Here is an 18,657-nt window from a genome sequence, read left to right as displayed (position 1 = left end):
TTTTGCAGGCATATGTATGGAACTTGAGACTATCATCTTGAGTGAGGTAACCCAAACCCAAAAGGATATGCATGGTATGTACTCACTTATAAGCAGATATCAGGCATAAAATACAGGATATCCATGCTACACTCCACAGACCCAAAGGAGCTAAACAAGGAGGAAGGCACAAGCAAGGATGCTTGAATCTTACTTAGAAGGGAGAATAAAATAGTCATAAGAGGCAGATGGATGGTAGAAACTGTGTGTGAGAGGGTTTGGGGAGAGGAATGGGGGTGTTTCTCTCTATTGCCTGTAGTTCAGGATCAGGTGTGGGGAGGGACAGAGGAATGACCAGATGGCCATGAGAATTAATAGAAATCTGCAATTGCTAGGGGTGAGGAAGTGGGACATCTCCAGGAAGAGACTAAGACCTGGGACAAGGGAGGAGCCCAAGAATCAATGGGGGTGTCCTTAGCTGTGACTCACAGCATTTGGGACATGGAGCCTGAAGAGGCCACCTCCTGTAACCAGGCAGGAACTCCAATGGAACAGTAGTGATACCAACCCACCCACAAAACTTTTGATCCAAAACTTATCCTGTCTACAAGAAATGCAGGCACAGCGGATGAAGCAGAGACTGAGGAACTGGCCAAACAATAACCAGCTAAACTTGAGACCCATCCCATGGGCAAGAACCAATCCCTGACTCTATTAATGATACTCTGTTCTGCTTGCAGACAGGAGCATGGCTGTCCTCTGAGAGGCTCTACCTAGCAGCTGACTCAGACAGATACAAACACCCACAGCCAAACAGTGGATGGAGCCTGGGGACTCTTATGGAAGAACAGGAGGAAGGATTGTGGCCTATACTAACTCCACAGGAAGACCAACAGAGTCAACTAACCTGAAACTTTGAGGCTCTCAGAGGCTGAACTCCAGTGGAAGCAAAGGGGCTCTCTGCACAATTTGTTTGTAGAAGGATACTCAGCTAATGAAGAGGGACAAAGGAAATATAAAATAGAAGACTTCTGAAGGCAGAATATCCCTATTGATTTGGGAGACTATGTGGCAAACACTAATGGAGAGGTATTTACAAAGATTAGAGCAATAGCCAAAAGAACATACATAGGCTGGAACTAGGTTACCATGCACATATGTAGCAGATGTGCTGTTTGGTCTTCATGTGAGTCCAAACAACTGGAGAAGGGGCTGTCTCAAAAGCCTGCCTGTGGGCTATGTTCTTCTAGCTGGGTTGTCTTGTCTGGTCTCAGGAGTGAAGGAAGTACCTAGCCTCACAGAGACTTGAAGTGCCACGGTGGGGGAATACCTAGTGGGCCACACACACTCAGAGGAGAAGCGGGATGGGGAAAGAATTGTGGGAGGGGGTGGCTGGGAGGGGGCAGTGAGCAGGATATAAAGTAAATAGTAAAATAACTAATAAATATATAATTTGAGTGCTTGGTTTTCTGCATTAGGCATACAAGCCAAAAAACGAGATAAAAAGATACTGTTATCTAAAAGTAGCAACAGTCTGGGTTCTCAGATATCAAGTCTCACAAAAGAAATACTATGAACTGAGAGAAGCAAAGGGGCTCTCTGCACAATTTGTTTGTAGAATGATACGCAGCTTATAAAGAGGGACAAAGGAAATATAAGATAGAAGACTTTTCTGAAGGCAGAATATCCCTATTGATTTGGGAGACTATGTGGCAAACACTAATGGAGAGGTATTTACAAAGGATTAGAGCAATAGCCAGTTATTATGTTGTTAGGCAAGATAGTGTGAAGGCCTTTCAGAAAGGGTAATGGCTCAGAAGCCACATGGTATTCCTTTCCCTTTCTTTTCTCCTCTTCTTCCTCTTTCTCTTCCTCCTCCTCTTCCTCCTCCTCCTCCTTCTCCTCCTCCTCCTCTTCCTTTTTTTTGAAGGAAGGGTCTCACTACATAACTTTCGACTGGACTCGTCTCCAACTCATAGGGATCCACCTACCTTTGTCTCTCAAGTGCTAGGATTATAAATGTGCACTGCTGTACCTGACCAGTCTCTGTTGTTTTTAAGACTGCCGCCTAGAAAACAAGACTCATATGACCTAAATATCCTAGATTTTTCTAGATGGCGAAATGGGATCATATGAAGCCCAGATTACATCAGTTGCAAGCTTCCATCTATTCATGAAAGAACAGACTCTGGTTGTATTTTTTTTCTGGCTTTGTTCAGCTGGCTGGTTTAACCACATGTGTTGCAACAGGTTTACTAAGATGTTCACACTAGAGTCTGCTAGCTGTCCGTACCTCTGTTCCTGATGCCCCTTGTGTAAACAGTATTGTGTGTGTTCATGGCACTGGCTTCCAAATTCCACACAGTTTCTAGCTTCTGAGGTACTGGAATCTGGGGCTGCTCATCCAACTGTATCATATTTTTTTTTTCTATTATGAATGTGATTATTTGATCCCAGCATCATGGAAAGTTCCAAAAAAAAAAAAAAAAAAAAAAAAAAGGTTTGTAGTGAGAATTCTGGAATTTAGGTTTCTTTTAAAAACACAAAAATATTATAAGAATATGTTTGCATTTTTAATCCCTGGTGTGGGGATGTAGTGCTGCTTCAGACTGTCCAAAGCAGTTGACTATGATCTGTCTCGTGCTCTAGCAGAGGCATGGTTTTGCCAGCTGCAGATAATTTCTGTGATTGTGTGATCATTAGGAATTCTGAGAACTTTTCAGATGGTATATAAATGCTAGGGCCCCAAGAGGTAGCGTAGGTGGTCGTTGGTCATCGGTGGTGGTATGGTGGTGGTGGGGGATGGTTTCAGTTTGTTAGTAGTTGTGCTCAAAGAAGAACCAAGAAGAACAATTCAATTCATAGATCTTTATCTCTCTCCCATCTATTCTTCTTCCTTTCCTATCTAGTGACAGGGGGTGAAATTTTAGGGATAAAGGTGGCTGGGTGGTGGTGGTGAGGAGAACTCACAAAGAAGAAAGACCAGCTATAATGGTTCCCTCAGCATTCGGCTATATTAAGTCCTTCTGGGGACTCAAAATGAAAGAATCAGTCAAAATACCAACCTTTTGCTTCCCCAGTTTTCTTTCTGGTTCTCTTTCTCTCATTCTGTATACTCAGCAAAGAGAAGCCCTGAGCAAAATCCGTCTTATCAGTCTTTCTCTAGCCTAGGCCCCAAAGTCTCACTTGACAGTCTTATGTGTAAAGAAAGACATAGAGGAAGTGTCACTGACTTAAGACAAGTTTTCAGTCCTGGCTTTAGCTTAACCGATACTGCTCTACACTGAAGGCTGCTTGTACTAGAGAGAGGAAGAACAAATCAAAGAGGGGAACTGTAATATAAAAGGAGAAATCACTACACAAAAATCATCAAACTTTGAGTTAAACCTTAACTACTAGTTAAGATGGCTTTCTCTGCACAGTTACTAGAGAAATGGACTGAAAAGTGCTGGGTTTGGCAGACATCATTCCTATAGTTGAGACATGCTCATCCACAAATGAGTGGACTGTCTTTCTGCAACAGAGAAGCATTAACAGAAAGACAGCATCATTCTTAAACTGCACTTATTGCAATGCCAATGAAATATAGAAAGTTCTTTGTAGTCTGTCATGTAAGTATGTAGACTCCCTAAATGAAAAAAAAAAGTTCAGCTATTAATTTACATCTTAAAGTAGACAAATTCACAGACTTGTTTTGTTAGATAGTGTTCTGGTTAGTTTTTGTCAAGTTGACATAAACTAGAGTCACATGGGAAGAAGTAACATCAATTGAAGAATTGTCTCTATTAGACTGGTCTGTGGGTCCTGACTGTAGGACATTTTATTGATTCTTGAATGATAAGGGAGGGTCCGGATCACTGTGGGTAGAAATATCCTCGGGGCAGGTTAGCCTGGCCTGTGTAAGAATGGTAGCCATGCAAGCCATGGAGAGCAAGTGTTCCCCTATGGTCTCTACTTCAGTTTTGCCTTCAAGTTCCTGCCAGGAGTTTCTGTTTTAGCTTCCCTGATGATGGACTGTAACCTGTAAGGCTTTCCTCCTCACACTGCAACAGATAGTGAATGAAGATAATATTACTCAGGAGGGAAATTACATTAAATCACTAGCTTTAATTGTTGTGAAGGACTAGACAAAATTGAAAACTGTGAATGATCTTGAAGCTGTTAGTGATGGCCGACTAGGCCATCTTCTGCTACATATGCAGCTAGAGATACGAGACGCCCCTTAGTATTGCAAACTTTATATGCCCCAGTACAGGGGAATGCCAGGGCCAAGAAGTGGGAGTGGGTGGGTAGGGGAGCAGGGCAGAGGGAGGGTATAGGGAACTTTCGGGATAGCATTTGAAATGTATATAAAGAAAATATCTAATAAAAAGAAAAAAAGAAAATAGAAGCTGTTAGTGAAGGAGTCACAGAGAGTTGGAAGAATAATTGTTGAACATTGAACATCAAGAGTTTTTTGGGGGGCTGGCGAGATAACTCAGCAGGTAAGAGCACTGACTGCTCTTCCGAAGGTCCTGAGTTCAAATTCTAGCAACCACATGGTGGATCACAACCACCCACAATGAGATCTGACGCCCTCTTTTGGAGCGTCTGAAGCCAGCTACAGTGTACCTATGTATAATAAATAAATCTTTGGGCTGGATCAAGCAGGGACTGAAAGAGTGGAGTTGACCAGAGCAAGCAGGGTTGACCAGAGTGAGCAGAGGTCCTAAAAATTCAATTCCCAACAACCACATGAAGGTTTACAACCATCTGCACAGCTACAGTGTACTCACATACATTAAATACATAAATAAATAAATAAATAAATAAATAAATCTTTAAAAAGAAAAAAATAGAGTTTTTTGACAACAGGGAAAAGTTTAAGTTAGAAAAATATTGTCAAGGTTACTATAATGAAGAAGATAATGATATAATATAGTGAGTATAAACAGAAGGAGATTTTTCTTTTACAACCAGGGACATTTGGCATTAATTGAAGTGTTTTTATTCTCTCTCTCTCTCTCTCTCTCTCTTTCTCTCTCTCTCTCTCTCTGTGTGTGTGTGTGTGTGTGTGTGTGTGTACACAACTTGCAGAACTCAGTTCTCTCCTCTCATTATGTAAGCCCTAGGGGATCAATCAAACTCAAGTCAAAAGGCTTGGCAGCAATTAAAATTTATGAATGTAAAGGTAAATAAGTCAAGAGCATAATATGTAATATGCAATTTATGTTATATCTTAAAATAGCTGTATTTGATGTTATATGTAAATGAAGAACTCACTGAGGTGTTTATAACTTCAGTGTTGTGGGGCTGCAGAGATGAACAGTGGTTAAGACTGCTTGCTGCCCCCACTGTTCCCTATTCCACTTGCTGCAGCTATGATCAACCCCATCGTGTTCTTCAACATCACGACTGATGGTGACCCCTCTGGCTGAATCTCCTATGAGCTGTTTGCAGACAAAATTCCAAAGATGGCAGAAAACTTTCGTGCTCTGAGCACTGGGGAGAAAGGATTTGGTTATAAGGGTTCCTCCTTTTACAGAATTATTCCAGGATTCATGGACCAGGGTGGTGACTTCACACGCCATAATGGCATTGGCAGCAGGTCCAGCAAAGGAGGGAAATTTGAGGCCGAGGACTTCATCCTGATGTATACTGGTCCTGGCAAATTGTCCATGGCAAATGCTGGACCATTTCATGTTTTGTTGTTGTTGCTGCTGTTGTTCTCCAAATCTGCTCTGTGAAGTGGGTGGATGGCAAATATGTAGACTTTGGGAAGGTGAAAGAAGGCATGAGCATCGTGGAAGCGTTTTGGGTTCAGGAATGGCAAGACCAGTTAGAAGGTCACCATTTTCATCTGTGGACAACTCCGATTCTTTTGACTAGCTGGCTTCTTACCCACCAGACCATTCCTCCTGTAGCTCAGGAGAGCGCCACCACCCCCTCTGCTCGTAATTCCCTGTAATCTGTGTTCACACTGATCTTCTTTAAGTTGCATATTTTCCTCGTTCCTCATTCCTCTCCTAGTCAAGTTGGATTGCAGAGTTAAGTTTAGGTTTATAAATAAAAAAAATAAGAAGTGATATACATAGACACACACACACATATATGAATACATATACATTTGCAGTTATAAATGAGAAACAAGCCAAGGTCAATGAGCAAGACAATCATTCTAGATCTTATTGAACACAATTTCATCCCAAGAAAGTTACTTTTCTACATTTTGTTTTCTGAAGGGTTATTATCGACAATGTCTTCTTGGATATCTTTCAATAACTATTCGTTTTTGAGACAGGGGTTTCACTTTGTGGATGTGCACAGCACTGGCTTAGAACTTTTTATGTAATCAGGATGGCCTTAAGTGCTCCTGCCTGAGCCCCTGGTGTGCTGGGATTATAGGCCATGTGCCACATATTCAGACTTTTAAGAGCTTTTGGAAAAAAAAAGTTATAAATCTTTAGCTTCAAGACTCCAATGCAGATTCTTTTCATAACACATAATTATACAGGAGAAGTTGAAATAATATAAAATTAAATATTTTTAAACAGTATCATGACTTTGTACGTCGTCAAACCTCTCATCATAAAACCTGCCCAGAAGCCCAAAGTAAAAATCCTTGCCTATTATGCAGTCTCCCTCTAGCATCTACCATTTTCCATTCTGTCATTACGAATGTATTTTAGATGTTCTACATGTGCAATCATACTATGTGACCTTTTGTGCCTGACTTTTTCCACTTACTTTCAAGGCTCTTCCATTTCATAGCATAGATCAGTATTTCATTTTATTTCCTTTCTACGGATGTAGATATTCCATTGAATAGGTACAACACATCTGGTTGTTCAGTTACCTGCTGATAGATATTTGAGTTCAAAAATATGTGATCTAGTTTCACATTCTTGCTCTTGTACATAGTGTTGCTATGAACATATGTGTACATTTGTTCACATTCATTTTCAGTTACTTGGGGTAAACATTTGGAAACAGGAATGTTGGATATTCAGTAATTCTAGCTTTAACTTTTTGAGGAATGAATGAACTACTTTCTAAGCAGCTACACCATTTTGCTTTCCTGGCAGCTATGTAGGAAGATTCCATTTTTAAAATATCCTCACCAATTCTTGTTATTTTTCAGGTAATATTTTTCAATATTCTTTAGTCATCCATGTGTATGTATATGAAATGATATCTTCACCTGTTGTCCTTTTCATGTATTTTTCTCTGATGACTAACGATGTCGAATAACCTTTTTTTTTTTTGTTGTTGTTGCATGATTCCTTTTTTTTTATTTCAATGTAGATAACTTCCTATTTTGGAGTGTTTCTGAGATTTCACAAGTTCTTTTATATAGTTGAGAAGATGAAAAGATGAGAAGCAAATGAGAATGTGCTAGGAAAATTATATTTCCAGAAGCACAAATGTCCTCCTGTCCCTAATTCCCAAGAATTCTATAGCTTTAATTAACATTTCAAAAGTCCCTTCTTGATATTAAGCATACAGGCTTGGACTATTTGCTGACACAGCTAGACTAACACCGAGAATGAAATGATACATCTGAAATAATAGAAGCAATAGCATCTGGGACAAACTGACTATTATGGAGATAAGTCCATGGCGTACAAAGGATTTTGAAACATAGAATGAGCCTTTGTTGAGCACGTGCAGATAAAAGATGAATAATCTGGGAAATTTGGGGCGATTCCTAAAATCATATCAATGAGAAGAAATTATTATTATTTTTTTAAGTTTATTTGATTTCAGGTGGGTATGGTGGCCCAAGTCTTTAATCTCAGCACTCTGGAGGCAGAGGCAGCCAGATCATTATGAGTTCAAGGCTAGTTTGGTCTACATAGAGAGTTCCAAGGAAAACCCAGGTTACAAAATAAAAAGACCCTGTGTTAAAACAAACAAACATTTATTTGCTTCCGTAGACGCATTTCACAGAAAGTGAAAAGATTGTATTTTCCTTAGTTATTACCCATTTTTAAAATCTAAGCAAGCTTAGTATAACAAATGATCTTGTACAAATTTTGCTCATGGTTAAATTGTGAAAACTCTGAGACACTAGTAGTAGGAGGGAGGCAGTATGGTCCAGTAGGTTGAATGTTGAGCCTAGGGCGCAGAGACAACGAGTATTTCCTCTTCCTGTTCTGAAGTAAGTTCCCTGTAACATTGCATATAGTACATACTTTCGTGAAGACTCTTTGTAAAGGAATAAAGAATTTGGACTATAGACAATCTTTAAAAGTATTTTTCAGCCCTAAAATTCCACTTGAGAGGTTTACTGTTAGTTACTTCACATTTCAAAGGCAAATGAGTATTGTTTCTTAATCATAGTTGTAGTAAGTGAAAACCTGTTTCAGTTAAACTGGAATCACCAAAGCACAAGCCTAGAAAACATAGACTTTGAAGCACAAGACCTCCTTTTGTTTTGTATACTAGGGCAGAGTGACTTGATACAATTGTATTAGTGTTGAGCTGCTCTTTGCCTTGAGGTTCTTATCTGTGTTTTGCAATATGTGTTATATATGTTTGTTTATCAAACATAGTACAACTGATTCTGACAGGGCATACTTATATATTCTAGTCAGTGGATAAAATATTTTGCATCTTCTAGAACTTTCCCAGTCTTTTCATTCCCTAACTTCTATGACATTAAGTGATGTCACTTCAACTTTCATAAGATCTGAAGGTGTGTTTTTGTTCTTTACAGGGAGGTACTGGGTTTTTAAATGCTTTCCTCCCATCCCTTTTTGCTTGTAGGAAAAATCATAAAAATGCTAATGTGAATCCCCTCTACACACCAATGACCACCACCAATGAGACCTCTACATACCTTCTAATGTAGGATTCACAGATGAGGGTCAACTCATTACCATTATCTCTTTGTTATAATACCAAGACTCTAGACAAGCTTTCCCTCTGCTGCACCTAAATGTAACATAATCCTCCCTAGGCAGATCACATCTTCTGGACTGCTTGCTCACCAGAGGCTCAAATTGCCAATGGAAAACACCATCTCAGTTGAATGAAATTGACATAGTCGTCACATTAGGTAGGATGGATTTCCAGTTTTTTAAGTTTCCATATCTTTGTTTTGAAATTCAAAATATTTTTCATACAATATATTTTGATCGTGTTATTTCCCCTACACCAAATCTCAGTGTATCAGATAAAGAAGCTATGAAAGCTACAATCAGATAAATGTACAGGGGGTGGGGGGATGGGACTGATTTCATTTACATTATTTGCAGACTGTATCAGTTCTCAATATTTTTATTACTTCTTGGCTATTCTTCCATGTTCATTTTCAGACATACTTTCTATCAACAGCTTCCTTGTGTTTCTGCAAATCTTTCCTTCAGACCTTGGTCAATCTGCTTATGTCCCCAAATAGCAAAAGCCGATGAAAACCAGGATGTAGGAGAAGAAAACAAAATTGTAGTTGACCTGTCATTTAAGGACAGTGATTTCTGTTTAACTAAGCTTTCTCTCCTCACTGTTTCCCCAGAATAATGTTAAAGTATATTTTATCCCTAGGAGGGAAGGAAATACCTCCCAAACTCAAACAAGAAAATTATTTCTCTTTGCTCTGAAACAAATACTATTTTTGGTTGATGATTTTTTTTTTTTTTGACACAAGGTTTCTTTATGCAGCCCTGACTGTCATGGAACTCACTGTGGTAAACCAAGCTGGCCTCAAATTGATAGAGATCTACCTGCCTCTGCTTCGAAAGTGCTGAGATTAAAGGCATGCACCACTAGGCTGGCTGATGGAATCTTTGTTCGTTTGTTTGTTTGTTTTTGTTTTCTTTTTTGCTTTTTCAAGACAGGGTTTCTCTGTATAGCTCTGGTTGTCATGGAACTCAGTTTGTAGACCAGGTTGGCCTCGAACTCAGTAATCTGCCTGCCTCTACCTCCGGAGTGCTGGGATTAAAGGCATGAGCCACCACGCCCGGCTCGGAATTTTTGTTTGTTTGTTTGGTTTTGTTTTTATTCTTTAATCCTTTCTTACAGTCCAGACTTCATGCCCCTCTGGGTCTGCCCGCCTGAGGCCTCAAGTCTCTCAAGGGTTAGGTGCATCTTTTCTCACTGAGGCCAGACCAGACAGTCCTCTGCTGTATATGTGTGGGGGGCCTCATATCAGCTGGTGTATGCTGCCTGGTTGGTGGCTCAGTGTTTGAGAGATCTCACGGGTCTAGGTCAGTTGAAACTGACCTGGTCTTCTTGAGGGATGAAATGGAGTTTTTTTTTGTTGTTTGTTTGTTTTGTTTTGTTGTTTTTTTGTTCTTTAATTGCATAGGAGACTTTATAGCATTAGAGTGTAAATTTATTTTCTTGTTGGCCATTACTAATTAAGATTGAAATGAAGAGCATTGGCTCAGGAACCCCAAGATCAAGTTCTCAGCAAAATGGAGATTGATTTGCCCCAGATGGGACAAAGGGCAGGGAATAAGAGACAAAGACAGGAGATAGAGGTGGAGGGAGAAGGAGAAAGGGACAAGGAAGAGGGTAAGGGTTATTTGTCCTAGAGTGAGACAAAAGATTGCCTTTGGATAGAGAGGAGACACCCGTGGCACATAGGAAAATGGTTGTTTATAAAGGTACAAGGGGAAGCAACAGGTTAGAATGAGATGTTTAATTGCTCATGTTAATTAGGTGATCAAAGGAGGCTTTTGATTGCTAAGCTACAATACTTTGATAGTATTTGGTAGTCATCCTCAGGAGGAAGAAATGGCTAAATATGGGACTAGACCTTGGGGCCTAGCTTCAGGAATGTAATCTAACATTTTTTAAAGCAAGGCGGAGGGAATAAGGGAGTAGGGCAAGGTCTGACAGAGCTGTGCTCAACAACTCAAGCTGGCCAGAGACCCTTCAAAAATGATGACAAATTATTTTTCAATTTCTTTTGAAAATTAGAAGAAGAGGGCTGGAGAAATGGCTTGGTGGTTAAGATCACTGATTGCTCTTGGAGGGGTCCTGAGTTCAATTCCCAGCAACCACATGGTGACTCACAACCATCTGTAATTAGATCCGATACCCTCTTTCTGGTGTGTCTGAAGCTACAGTGCACTCACATACATAAAATAAATAAAATATTTTTAAAAAATTAGAGGAAGAGTTGGGCTTTTTTTTTTTTTGGTTTTTGTTGTTGTTGTTGTTGCTTTCGAGACAGGGTTTCTCTGTATAGCCCTGGCTGTCCTGGAACTCACTTTGTAGACCAGGCTGGCCTCGAACTCAGAAATCTGCCTGCACTCTGCCTCCCGAGTGCTGGGATTAAAGGCGTGTGCCACCACGCCCAGCTTGTGTTTTTTTGTTTTTTTCTTTTTTTAAAGGCAGGGTTCACTGTGAAGCTTGGGCTGGCCCGGAACCCTCTGTAGATGAGACCTACCTCTGCCTCTGGAGCACTGAGATTAAAGGCAAGCAACACTGCACCCAACCAAATGTTCTGTTAATATGTGTCAATTACCTTAAATGCTGCTCTTCAGTGAGTTTTAAATGTTTCAAAAGTAAAGAGAATCACAAATTTATGAACAAAGATAGTCATAACTTATAGCTTATAAGTTATCAACAATTTTAAAGACAAACTCAAATATCCCACAAAGTGGTATGGGAAACAGATTATGTGGGACATACATGTTAGAGAATTATGAAATACTAATATTGCATAAGATGAAAATTTTAACACGATTTTAAGAACATCTTAAACTGAGTTCAGTGACTCTTGCCTTTAGTCCCAGTACTAGGGAAGCAGAGGCAGGCAGGTCTCTAGTATGAGCTTTCGTCCAGCTTGGTCTACATACTGAGTTCCAGAGTTGGGAACAAGCAAAAGAAACTTATTCTAAGTACTACCATTTTGTTTTCAGACTCCATTTAATCATAGGGAGAAACTAAATTCAAGGTCCCAGGCCCCAGGGTTGCTGAGAACTTCCCTATAGCGGAACAGCGTCTGTTGTGAACGGTTGTCCATCTCAAGGACAACGTCTCGGTCTTGCTGGCAGGGTCAAAGAGTTCATGTTTCCAGGTCTTGGAATGAACACCTCTCCCACTTCTCTAAATGTTTTCTTGATTGTCTGTTAACTGATAAAGAATACAGAAATTGCTGTTATCTAAACCAAGTTGCATTAGTTATAAAATATGTAACCAATTGCTTCCTATGCCCTAATTGAACAGTGTGTAGCTGACCTGCTCCTCTGTCCCCTTATCACTCTGAGTTCCGGACCTAAGGTCTGGGAAAACTAATTAAGGACCCTGAAGCCAAGGTCCCTGGATAAAGCACTGTCTCCAACCCTTATTCCCTTAGATAACATTGTAGCTCCCCACAGCAATCCCATTGCTTTTTGTTAACATCTTTTAAAAATGTTGCACAATCTCCATTCCTGGACCAGGGTCAGATTGGGAGCTGGCACCCTGAGTGCTCAGAAAAAAGAAAAAAAACAAAAAACAAAAAACAAAAACCAAAAAACTTTCATTTTTAAGCTTCTGTATCTAAAGTTTTTTTTTTTTCTTTTTTCGGGGTCACCCTGGCTTTCATCTGGAACCCAACACCAGGATAACCAGAGCTACATAGTGGAATGATGTCTTGAAACAAACAAAAAGAAACAAACATGACATGACAACTATTTGCAGGGCCACCAGTACCTCCCCCACCCTTTCGCATGGCCTTAATCCCAGCACTTGGGAGGTAGTGGCAGGTGGATCTCTGAGTTCAAGTCCAGCCTGGGCCTCTAGGACAGCCAGGGCTACACAGAGAAACCCTGTCTTGAAAAATCAAAAATGAAAAGAAAAATCCTTGTTCCTCTGCCTCCAGACGTCTAGTATAGGCATATGAAAGCTCCTTAGACAGCAAGGAACATTTTCCTGTCTATCAGATGAGCAAACCTTTCTGATAGCTATCTTTCAATTTTGGAAAGGATATGAAGAAACTGGCACTCACACACTCTGGCTGTGGCTTTTCCCCCCAGACAGTTTGACAAGATCTTTAGAATGTAGCATGCACATCCTCTCTGACATCATTTCCACTTACTGAGGTTTCTCCCCTTACAAAGAGGTTTTGTTTTCTGATTTTGCAGTGGTGATGATTCAATATTGGGGTATTGTGCAGGCTGGACAAGCATTACCATTAAACTATATCCAAAGCATAGATAAAAGAAGCTTAGTCAGATATCACAAAGATCCATGTGCAAGGATGTTCGTTGGAGCATTATTTCTAAGGCTGAAAAACTAAGCAAAAATATTTTATTTGTTTTTTTTTAATTTCAGTTTTTGGGTGACTCTTTTGTCTGCGTGTATGTGGGCATGTGTACCACATACATGCTTGGTTCTTGTTCAGGTAAGAAGGTAGCATCAGAGCTCCCAGAACCAAAGTTATGGATGGCTGTGAACCACCACTTGGATGTTGGGGATTAAATCTTGGTTATCTGCAAGACCAACGCATCATTATAGATGAAGGAGCCATGCATGTTCGCAGGCCTCAAGCAAAACTCTCAAATGTTTTTAGTGAAACAAGCTCTCAGGTTGAGGTTATCCACAAAGTGTGAAGCTACCAGCCTAGAGAGCCTTTCCATTTGAGAAAGGATGCTCTTAAAATGTATAGATACACCTTTAAAATACTTGTTTTAAATGTCTTCTCGTGAAAAAGGTCTAACATAGAAGTAGGATGTGAGGGGCTGGAGAGACATCCTAGCCATTAAGATTGCTTCAGCTCCTGCAGATGACCTAGGCTCAGTTCTTGGAAGTAGGCTGTTTGAAAAGAAGTTTTGCTTCTCTTTTAGGTGGGTTTATGTGATAATGATCTTTTAAAGCATATTTATTCATTCACATTCATGTTTTCTTAAAGTGATGAGTATTCAAGATTTTGCACCTTTTTTTTAAATTTTAGAAATAGACGTGTCCTAGTTTGCTTTCTGCAACTATGAAGAAACACTGGAGGCAGCTTAGGGGATGCAAGGGTTTCTTTCAGGTCACATCAGCAAGAGAAACCAAGGAGTGCACCTGGAGACTGGAGACAGGCGCTAAACAGAGGCCACCGAGGAATACTATGTTCTGGCTTGTTCCCCATGGCTTGGTCAGCCTGCTTTCTTATACTATCCAGAACCATCTGCACATAGGTGGCACCATCCCTAGTGAGCTGGACCCACCCAAACCAATTGTTAGGATTCTGTCTAAGCTCCACCCCACAGTTCCCTGGCAACAGCCAGGTATGCTCCTCCCCACAGTTACCTGGCAACAGCCAGATAGACCTGGCCCACTATAAAAGGGGCTGTTTCCCCCCTCTTACTCTCTTGCCTTTCTCTTGCCTCTTGCCCCCTTGCTCCCCCTCTCTCCCCACTCTCTTATCCCCCTCTCTCCATGTGGTCATGGCCAGCGTCTACTTCTCTACTCTCTCCTTCTCTCTGCCTCTCTTGGCCTCTACTACTCTCTTAACTCCCCCACCCCATGCCCTGAATAAACTCTATTCTATGCTATACCCTCATGTGTGGCTGGTCCCTGGGGGGGGGGGGAGGGATGTCTCAGCACCTCCTTCCCTCATACTTCACCACACCCCCCACAGAACCTATTCTTATATTCCTTTATCTTTTTATGATCACAACACCAATCATTAATCATGAGAATGGGGATGGAGAGATAACTCTGTGGGTAGAGGCTGTCAAGTCTGACAACCTGAATTCAAAGTCCAGGCTCACATGACAGAAGGTTGTCCCCTGACTTATACATCCACACATGTAAATAAATAAATAAATAAATAAATAAATAAATAAATATCTATTGCCCCACAGATTTGTCTACAGGCCTCTCATGGAGACATTTTCTCAGTTAAGGTTCCTCTTCTCAGATGACCCTATCTTGTGTCAAGTTTACAACAACAACAACAACAAGAAGCCATAAAACAAACTAATCAGTAGAACACTATCTACCTTATAGACCTGTGTGAGCAGTACAGGGACTAATGTGTTTGTTTCCATGGCTGGCACAGAGTAAACATTTGGTAAATGTCAGTGTTTATGATTTAAACATATTGCTAAATGTTTTCTATTTGAATAACAGACACTTTCATTATGCCATGTGTCTTATAGGGCCAAAGTGAAGAAGAGAGGTTTTTTTAAATCATAGTATTTTAGTTTGAAGGATTGCAGAGTGACAATTTAGACATATTTTATATAATCCATAAACTAAGGGAGTGTTTGGAAATTGTCAGGTACAGGGGGCTTTATGGTCAGACAAAGTTTTGTGAAGAAAGTAGCTCAAGGATTTTAGACTTCAGGTTTAAGAAACGGTCACCTGATAATTAAGAACCTGAAGAATGGCTGTTCTTGGTGTAGCGTCTTTTATTTGTTTCTTTTTAAATTCTCCTGTGTAAGTGAGGCACCTGATGATTGTCTCGGACTTTTCCTCACTGTGAAGAAGTACCTGACAAACAAGTTGAGAGGAAGGCATTGTTTGTGTTCATGGTTTCCCTTCATAGTCCTAAGCTTTTGTTGATTCTATGCAGAGAGGCAGAGCATCACTGAGGTGGGAGCGTGTGGCAGCACCTCATAGCAGCCAGAAAACAGAGAAACGAAAAGCTCAAGGAGCCCAGATGACCAGTGGCTAGCCCCTCTGTGAGCTACCTCTTCCTCTAGCTAGAGCCTGTGGCCTAAAGTTCCTTCTGCTTCCCTAAATAAGGGCACCAGCAAGGGACATAGTTGGACACTTGACCCCGGGTGGTACATTTCATATTAAAGTCACACCAGTAACCCATAGCTGCCGTTTCTACACAAATGCTGCAAGTAGATGTTTTATGAGTACATTTTCATTTCATTTTCCTTCTGATGGGTCTTGTAAGTGAGGTATATTATTACCTCCACTTCGCAGGTGAAGAGCTTGAGATTGAGAAACAGGTTGCATGGCTTGCTGTAGGATGATTGGCCCAAGTCCACATCCCAGGTGGTTTCCCCTCCTACTTCGTTGCCCCTGTCATTGATCTACCAGCTATAATAATGGGTGACTCTGAGGAAAACACACTTAAAAAGGTATTATTTTACTAGCCATTTAAGAATATAATTGCCGGGCATGGTGGCGCACACCTTTAATCCCAGCACTCGGGAGGCAGAGGCAGGCGGATTTCTGAGTTCGAGGCCAGCCTGGTCTACAAAGTGAGTTCCAGGACAGCCAGGGCTATACAGAGAAACCCTGTCTCGAAAAACAAACAAACAAACAAACAAACAAGAATATGACTTATGGGATCTTCTTGTGTGTTAGAGGGGAAGGATAGAGGATTTGAGTGAGTTACAAGGTTGGTGATCTTGGGTTGGGGGGATGGCTCAACAGTTAAGAGTACTGATTGCTCTCCTGAGTTCAATTCCCAGCAACCACACGGTGATTCACAACCATCTGTAATAGGATCCGATGCCATCTTTTGGTATGTCTGAAGATATCTATAATGTACTCATATAAATAAAACTTTTTTGTTTGTTTGTTTGTTTGTTTTTTCGAGACAGGGTTTCTCTGTAGACCAGGCTGTCCTCAAACTCAGAAATCTGCCTGCCTCTGCCTCCCAAGTCCTGTAATTAAAGGCGTGTGCCACCACTGCCTGGCAATAAATCTTTTTTTTTTTTTTTTTAAAAGACTGGTGATCTTTTTATCTAATATGATCAGACTAAAAGCACAAAGATAACTTTCTTACAGATTTGATGACTTCTAGCATCTCTCACTCTCTCTCTCCCTCCTCCTCTCTTCCCCTTCCCTCCCCCTCCCCTCCTCTCCCCCCTTCCCCTCTTTATCCCCATCTCTTTTCTTTCTCTCCCTCCCTCCCTCTCCCCCTTCTTCCTGGCTTTATGAACAATATATTTTTTTCCTTCTTTGGAAAGTTGCTAAAGCATTTTTTGTCAAGGAACACTGCCAATATTTATTTAGGGAGCTTCGGAGTTAGCTTTAAAAAGGACATTGAAGGAGTCTCGAAAGAGAAACTGAAATAAAGTTCCATTAAAACTCTAGTGCCTGCAGCTCTGAGTGCCTGTATGATTTCTAGCTAGTCCATGTGGCCTTGGGGTTGGTGGGGTAGGGTATTGCCAATTGATAGATTCTGGAGTAAGGAGAGCTGGTTGTTTTAAAAGATGTGGCCCCTAGTTGGGTGTGGTGGCGCACGCCTTTAATCCCAGCACTTGGGAAGCAGAGGCAGGCAGATTTCTGAGTTCAAGGCCAGCCTGGTCTACAGAGTGAGTTCCAGGACAGCCAGGGCTATACAGAGAAACCCTGTCTCGAAACCAAAAAAAAAAAAAAAAAAAAAAAAAAAAGATGTGGCCCCTAGTAAACTGAGCAAGCCCTAGGGACTGGTCCCACCACATGAGTACATAAGTGGTACCCATAGGAATCAGTGGGTTATAAAAACAAGAGATGAAGTTGGGAGAGGGGATAGGAAGTGGAGAGGTAGATCCAGGAGGGGTTATGGCGAAGTGTGTGTGTTTGTGTGTGTGTGTTGGGGTGAATATGATCAAACTCTCCATGTGTTTGAAATGCTCCAGAAATTAGTAACAATATTATATATTTTAAAACCTACTGTCTTTATAGATTAACTTGGCAATACCCAAGTCACTAGACAAATCAGCATCATTAAACGTCCTATTTTAAAGCATTAGACGGATTTCCATTTGCTTAGGTTTGTGCAGTGAGTCTGAAGACCAGTGAAATATATCAGGATAAAAATAAATGACTATGAGAAAAGATAAAACAATGTTCAAAATAATACTTATATCTAATCAGTATACCTTTGACCATTTTTGTGGTTTTCATTTGATAGAGGAGACCAAACCCAGAGACTTACTGGACTGTGCCTTCAGCCCTGATTTTGAGCACTTTTGAAAAGTCAAAAAGTTTAGTTTATTATTTCGTTCCCAGTGAGATCACCTCCTGAGGTTTCTGGTTTCACTAGTTGCTTCACACACACCACTAAAGAAAATATTTTGCCTGGTTATCAGGTCTGTAAAAATAAAGTTTGTTAATGGCAAACTCTAACATAATTTGTATATTCAAATATTATCACAAAGTCCTGCTGCTTGTATTTGGGCTCCAGGAGGAAATTATTATTCTAGTAACTCAAGAAGTAAGTTTAAGATGCAGACTTGGTACGTAGTGAAGAACAGTTGTTTTCTGTCCTTCCATAAATAACTAATGCCAAGAGCAGGCTGGCTATCTGTTTCAGCTTCTTATTACACGAGAGCAAAGCTACCAGGCACTAAATATCCATTTAAAAATCTGCTAACAGAGCGGCCTTGTTCAATTCCATTTAGCTTCTAGAAGCTTTATTTTTCTATACTTTTTTGAAAAAGGGCTTTGAAATGAATTTTTAACATTAGCATACTTAGAAGTAGGTTTCATTAGGACATTTTATACATATTTGTATATGTATAAAATAGTGTATGCACTTATTTGTCTCTCTGTCCTACTGTCCTCAGTCCTTCTTCTCAGTACCTCTTCTGTTTTTTTTTCTTTTTTTTTTGTCATGCCTATGCCTTTTTTTTGTGTTGTATTTTGTATCTTGAGAGTTGCAGCTTGTATTTTCCTTCCTTTTCCTTTGTCTCTAACTTGATTTTGGTGGGATGTTATTGAGTCTACTTTCCAGCAAGCCTCTGGGAGTGGTAGGAATTCCAAGCTCTATTACTAGTTAGGTTTGTGACTGGACACATTGTTTCATTTGCATCTGTCTCCTCATCT

The 18,657-nt window shown here is 40.4% G+C and overlaps 1 pseudogene; it reads left to right on the top strand.

The window, feature by feature from the left end:
* Positions 5,328-6,038, top strand: Gm6067 (predicted gene 6067; annotated as a pseudogene).

This window comes from Mus musculus, chromosome X (genome assembly GCF_000001635.26).
Source record: "Mus musculus strain C57BL/6J chromosome X, GRCm38.p6 C57BL/6J".
NCBI classification, from domain to species: domain Eukaryota; kingdom Metazoa; phylum Chordata; class Mammalia; order Rodentia; family Muridae; genus Mus; species Mus musculus.
Note: the sequence above shows the minus strand (reverse complement) of the source record. Positions and strands in the feature narration are given on the sequence as shown.